Source organism: Neltuma alba, unplaced genomic scaffold, assembly GCF_004799145.2.
Source record: "Neltuma alba isolate B1F8T4 unplaced genomic scaffold, ASM479914v2 tig00010779_pilon, whole genome shotgun sequence".
Lineage (NCBI taxonomy): Eukaryota > Viridiplantae > Streptophyta > Magnoliopsida > Fabales > Fabaceae > Neltuma > Neltuma alba.
The window spans coordinates 368745-375266 of record NW_021635598.1 but is presented as its reverse complement, the minus strand read 5'-3'; the positions used below and the strand labels follow the sequence as shown (position 1 = coordinate 375266).

The 6522-nt window shown below is 34.1% G+C and overlaps 1 long non-coding RNA gene and 1 pseudogene across 1 annotated transcript; both read left to right on the top strand.

Moving 5' to 3' along the window:
• Positions 1 to 613: 613 nt before the first annotated feature.
• Positions 614 to 2194, top strand: LOC114759005 (uncharacterized). Its single transcript, XR_003741872.1, has 3 exons — positions 614 to 924; positions 1528 to 1671; positions 2180 to 2194. It is a non-coding gene; the product is annotated as an uncharacterized LOC114759005 (long non-coding RNA).
• Positions 2195 to 2198: 4 nt separating this feature from the next.
• Positions 2199 to 6169, top strand: LOC114759004 (serine carboxypeptidase-like 18; annotated as a pseudogene).
• Positions 6170 to 6522: the final 353 nt, after the last annotated feature.

Below are 6522 nucleotides of genomic sequence, written 5' to 3'. Positions count from 1 at the left end.
ACAGAAATATGCTGCCAACAAAAGATTAGTTTTAGTTGCTAAAAAGTTAGTTCATCACCTGCAAAAGATCCCAAGTTCGAAATGGGAAAAACTTATTAGTAAGTGACCGATAGGTCACCAGTGAGACCTTATCAAAAAGAATAAGAATATACTCCTCCAATCTTTAATATAAGACTTATTTAACTAATTTGATTAGATTAAGAAAGTTAGGTAAGTTAGTTTATTATAAAAAAAGATGACATGTTTTTCTTAAAACATCATAATCATCTTTTTTAGTACCCCATCTCCCTCTTCTACTTAATTATGAACGAGAGAGTATCCACGAGAGTAATTTAGAGAAAATTGATAAATATTAGAAATAAATCATATATCTAGAACTAAAACTAACTCAATAATTGGGTCTTATATTAAGGACTGAATGAGTATATTAAGAAAATACTATTTTCAATTGTTAATATAACAACTAGTAGGTTAATTTGAGTAATTACTATTACTAAAAGAACCTACTTAAAAAATAAATAAATATAAAAAATACAATGAATTAGAAAGTTTTATCTTAAACAGTGGTTGCTGCTGAGATAAGTGGTGCATGCCGCCCGTGAGGACGCTTGGATGAATCATTGATTAATTTCTGCCTTACACTTTTTGGACTTCCGTACACAGGTGCTTAACTGTTGAAGCTCTCCCTCTGCTTCGGGCTTATGGTATTCCTCGTTGCCGTCTCCGCCTCCGGCTAGAGATCTCCACCGTTACCCTGCAGTTTCTCTTCCTCTACGAACAGTGATTTCATTCATTGAATCCTCATCCTAATCAGCGAACCATCGCTTGAGCTCTCGCTTGTTCAGCCGCTACACTATCACCACCGGCGATTCTCTGCATTAAGAACTCATTGGAATAATCGGAATCGCGGCGCTAACGGAGAAGGTTAGATACTTCACACTCAGATCTCTAATAGAGTTGATTTTGTGTCCGAATGAACTCTTTCGCCGGCGTCTTTTCTTGCTTTGATCAGTGCTATTTTGTTGTAGTTCTATTCATGCGAAATTATTTAGTTCGAATTCCTTGCTACATGTTTTTATCTTTAGTTCCCTGAATATATTTCGATATTGACATTTCGCAACAAATTTGTTAAAAATAATTTTAAAAGCAAAAGTTGTGCTGACGTTATTTAACTTGAATAATTTAATGATTATGTTTTCACAAAACCGGGTCCTCGCTTAAAATATTTTTTTTTTAAAACTATTTTTCTTGATGTTTAACTCATCATTTATATTTAATTCATATAGAATTCAAAATAAGTGATGTGGTTATAATTAACATAGTCAGTCTTTTTTGAAATATTGCTGAGGATTAAAAGTCATACATCAACATTAATTTGTTTTATGTTTGGAATCAAAATCTTGAAAAGGCCTAGGCTCTGAAGATACGCCTTGGGTTAACTAGACTTGAGAATTTGTTTTTACACGAATCACGTAATAAGGGCACCAAATTATTTAATGAAATTTATATAATTCACACAAAAGGTAGTGTTCTAACTATGGCCACGGGTTGGAGATGGTGCTATGTCATCCTAGTCATTCTACTGCTTGCTCCGTTCGTGGCTTCTTCACGTTCAGTTATCAGGAATTTACCTGGCTTTTCTGGTGACCTCCCATTCAAACTTGAAACTGGGTGAGCTTTTTTCCCCCCTCATCTTTTGTGAAATGAATATTTGCTCCTTTTCATTTATTCATTTATGAATTCTTTAAAAGAAAATGATATTCTTTATTCCCCTCCTGAATTATGGCAAACCTCCCAAATTACCTTTTTTTTTTTTTTAATTCTAGATATTTTCTCCCCTTCAGATTAAGCCTATACTTGTAACTGTATGTTATGCATCCGCACCTTTGAATATTGGAAAATGGAAAGCTTCAATGAAAAGAATAATATGACAATATTTTTCCCCAAATAAGCTGCATTGAAAACAATGAAAATAATTCAAGCTTGGGGAGAAACATAGGATCTTTTTTTTTTAAAAAAAAAAAAATAACATGAATGGAATGAGACTGTTTCATACACTAATTTATTTATTTGTTTGTGTTGTTTTTCTCTTGGCTGTTAACTTTTAGTATTGGAACAAACAAGAATTTCACAAATAGGATATAATTGTGAGTATGTTCGTGTTAACTGTATTGTGCAGATACATAGGAGTGGGGAGAAGAAGAGGAAGTGCAATTATTTTACTTATTTGTGGAGTCTCAAAGAAATCCCTCGAAAGATCCAATCTTACTTTGGTTTGTTGGAGGCCCTGGTTGCTCTGCGCTTTCTGCATTTCTTTTTGAAAATGGTACGCATTTTAATTTTTAATTTCAAAAGTATACCCCTAAATTATGAGTCCAAATGTAATGCCCTTCTTGATGCATTAATTCAACTTTATCCCTTAATCTGACTGGGTTGTCTTGTTTACCCTTGTGGCTAATGAGTCATATATATGTTGATCCACATGAAATAGGGACATACATTTTGTGGGATTCGGACCTTTTGCGCTTCAAAAGTGAAAATACAAGAAGATAATCGTTGAATGGAAAATAGAAAACAGAGTTAATTTTTCATAAATTCAAGTAGTTATTAGATTAAACATCATCAGCTGTGATTTACTCTGCACATTGATTGGGATTTTTTTTTGCCATTCTGCAAGACGTCAAGTATAATTTTACTCTGAATAATGAATTTCAAGTTTGGAGAAATAAGCAATATGCAAACTTGAACAAATTTCTCTCTTACATTGGGCTTTTCAAGGTCCAAATTGCATTTTCCCTTGAAATTGCCTGATATGTGGTGTTCCTGCATCTCGTGTGCTCGTCCAAGTAATTCCATGTCTTCATTAATTGCCTTAAGGGTCGCAAAAGAGGAAACCTAGACAAATATTTGGACAATTATTACTCTTTCCCCTTCCATACTGTAATCAGAATCTCACTTTTTAGTTAACAACTTGCAGGACCGGTAACAGTTGACCGCAGTTCCAGTGGGGTTCTTCCAACACTTGTATTAAACCCCTACGCTTGGACGCAGGTCCTGATGTTTCTAAATTTAACTTGCCATATTTGTGTTGTCTTGCGGATCAATTTTATAATCCATTCCCATCAATGCCATTCTTTTTCCTTTCCCTGTTTATTTTGTTTCTCTTCATGCTACAATCATGACATTATGTTGCTATTTTATGATTCTAAGACAAATTATATCAGGGCAAACTGTAATCTCTCAACTTTTTCAGCAATTTTTCTCAGATTGGAAAGACTCTTTCTGTTAGGAGGTATATTAGAGCCATTCTTCTGCTACTGATACATCAAAATTAGTAATATTTAATTGAAACTTTTTCTGGATTGAAACAATGGAAAACAATCTTTGACACGGGCGCTAATGCCATCATTGGTTAAGTGGTTAGTAGTTACTTTGTTGGTTCTATTTCTTACTGATATGATCTTTGAAACAGCAACTACTACTTATCTCGCTTTTTCATTTAGTAGAGCTACTTCTCTTTTGAGATATTGTATTATGCACATGCATTTGATAGATAAGCATAACTGACCACATATGGATTTATATTACCAGGTACTCAATGTCATGTACATAGATTTACCGGTTGGCACAGGATTTTCTTATTCGAAAACACAAGAAGGCTACCATAGCAGTGATATGCTGTGGATTGAGAATACATATGATTTTCTACAGAAGGTAAAAAATATTAGATATGAAATCATTTACAATTTCACAAACACTTGACTGGCACCGAAAGTTTCCATTTGGCATAGAATTGTTGCCAGACTTTCTAACCTCTATCACAATTGGATTTGCTCATTAACCAGGTTCTTGTATCTAATTTTCAAATCAGAAAGTACATAATAAATGACGTATATACATGTATATGATGCACTTTATCTTCTGATGATTTGCAATTAACGCAGTGGTTCATTAATCATCCTGAGTTTGGCTCAAATCCATTTTACATCGGTGGTGGATCGTATTCAACTATGCCAACTGTTCCTCTTGTTAAAAAAATATATGAAGGTTAGGCAGTGTATATTTTAACTTGTATCTGTAGTTGGTCAGCTATAGCCATTCTTTTTTCCATTTTAAGTTTCTTCTCTGCTTTGTTTGAGTTGCAGGTTACAGAGAAGGAAGCAATCCGCTCATAAATATCAAAGTAAAATAACGCACACAATGTTCTGTGTAGAGTTACCCTCCCCCCCCGACCCCGTAAAAAACTCTCTGGTTCCTTGTGAGGCATCATATTCCAGACTAGTGCCTTATAAAGTTACTATATTCTCTTGTAAGACAGCTCTAAAATCATTGATGATACAAGAGGTGAATACGATGTCTCATAGGTACTAGGGGGGAATTTTCTGCTTTTGGGCACCATTAATATAGAGTACTTTCCTTTGGCATATTGCATATGAAAATAAGTTCCACTGATTCTCAGTTGGCCCCAGGGTTTTGTGCTTGCCAGCCCAGCAACTGATGCGTTTCTTGACTTCCAACTCACAAGTTGTTTATGCACACCAGATGAGTCTTATATCGGATGAGCTCTATGAGGTTATTTTAGTTATTTTATTCTATTCATGCATTCATTCAAATCTGATCAAATTTGTTTGCCATAATTGTGATAGTAATTAATCATAGCTCTCTTCACGGACTTATATGACTGATTAGGATGAGCATGTTTTTCACATTTCGTTAAAGTGAACTATTTTAGAGAGTTTCACCTTTAGATGCATAACATAATTCTATCCTTTTAGTTTTATTAGCTTATAATTATAGCTCGACTAATGAATTATTGAATTGGAATAATGAAAATCATGAGATACATCTAACACTGGAAAACTCAATGTCGAGTGATCAGTCTCATGGAATTACTTGTCTAAAATTTGATATTTTTTCTGCAGTCAATGAAGGCAAGTTGTAATGGTGATTATCTCAACATAAATCCAAACAACACAAAGTGTGTCTCAGATTATGAGGAATACTCTCGTGTTCGTATAAATCTCCTTCACACTTGTCTCAGTTTCTTTCTAATCAACCATCATTAGAAGTATTAGATAGATATGAAAAACTAAGTGTATAAGCTATTCATTTGCAGCTGATTCGCTACATATACCTAAATCAAATTTTGGAACCTGTTTGCATTACGACTCCCAATGACAATGAAAGAATTCTCTTGGAAGATCCATCAGAAGGGATCCTCCAGTCGTTGCAGAACCTTTCAGCATTCTGGTGTCGTGTAAGTAAACTTCAGAATGCTGTATACGTACGCTTGCACAGGCACAGACACATTCCTTTTAATTTGGAGTTTACTTGTAGGGATATGACCACATGCTTGTTAACCAATGGGCAAATAATGAGGATGTTAGGAAGGCTCTTCAGATTAGAGAGGTAAGAATTTACTTTGTTTATTGATTATATCTTTAAACTAAAAATAGCTGATCCTTGGCGTGCATGGTTTGTTGATGGTCAAGTTGCCGGGTAATTGATCAATGGCCATTATTATTATCCTAACCTTTGTGATATTTGTATATATTATATTGTCCCATATATCATCCTTCCATTACTGAATGCAGATACACACAAATCTACGAGAACGATGGGTACTTCTTGACATATGTTGCTGTGAAAGTAAGTAAAATCTTCACCACATAGTTTCATTTAGTTAATTTCTTTTCTTTATTGGTTCTCAAATCTATTCAAATGGGCAAATTCAAATTGACTTCTAACCCTCCTCTTTCTGTCTTTCTTACATTAGGGTGCGGGTCATGTAGCCCAATCATTTAAACCTAAAGAAGCTTTCCAAATGATAGACAGGTGGTTCTCATATGCTCTTATTTAAGGAAGAGTCACTCGGGTTGTTGTCGTGACATAGGCCCGAAATGTCGCTTCAAGTTAAGTGAATCCCACGTTTGGTTGCTGCTCAAACGCCCAAATATAAATCTTAGTTTGGTTTGGCCCATGTACATCCGGCAACCAATTTTTATATTTAGATCGGAGGGACGTTGTTTTTATTATTGGCTGATCCAACTAATTTCTTTTAATTTGGAGACCCTTCAAGAAGGGTTCCAAATTTCTGTTCCAAAGCTTCTATTGTGGAAAAACATTTACAGCATATGCAAAATAAATAAAAGCTGGGATCTGCAATATTGCAAAATCTTAAATATTCGTCTCTGATCCTTAACATATGATCTAATTAGCTAATTTGAGTGGATTAAGAATGTTAGTTAAATTAGTTAATATGATATTTTTTTAAAATAATATCTTAAGTATCTTTCTTAATTCTCTCGCTCCCTCTCTTATTTGATTATTGTTGGGAGATATCAATAAGATAAATTTGATAAAAGAAATTGATAAATATGTGAAATAAGTTTTACATATACGACTAATATCAATTCTTCATTAAATTTTAGATTGAGGATCGGAGGAGTAATTTTTTCTACTGTCTTCAGCTTTCTTCATAAGATATGACGTTTTATTTACGGGGGAGCTTTGATGCCACAA